Source organism: Corvus brachyrhynchos, unplaced genomic scaffold (genome assembly GCF_000691975.1).
Source record: "Corvus brachyrhynchos isolate BGI_N302 unplaced genomic scaffold, ASM69197v1 scaffold65, whole genome shotgun sequence".
Classification (NCBI taxonomy): domain Eukaryota; kingdom Metazoa; phylum Chordata; class Aves; order Passeriformes; family Corvidae; genus Corvus; species Corvus brachyrhynchos.
In genome coordinates, this window is record NW_008238365.1 from 2,016,265 (window position 1) to 2,016,704 (window position 440).

Below are 440 nucleotides of genomic sequence, written 5' to 3' on the forward strand. Positions count from 1 at the left end.
CTCCCGGTCCCGGTTCTCCCGGACCCGCTCCGGTGCTTGATCTCCGCTTTCAGTGGCGATAACTGCCCGGTGCGGCCGGGGCTGAATCCGGAGCGGTGTCGGAACCGGGACCGGGACCGGGATCTGCACGGGGACCAGGATCAGAATCGCGATCAGAATCGGGATCAGAATCGGGATGGGAATCGGGACCGAGACCGGGATCGGAATCGTGATCGAGACCGGGATCGGAATTGGGATTGGGATCGAGACTGGGGTCGGGATCGGGAGCGCGCGCGCCGGGCGCCCCCTGGCGGCCACACGGCCCTGCCGGAACAAAGGCCGGACCCGGGACCCCCCCGAACCCCTCGGGACCCCATTTAGGACCCCCGGAACCCCTTTTGGGACCCCCCCCGGGACTCTCCCGCGGGTAGGGGGAGCCTGGAGCCCCCGGAGCGGCCGCA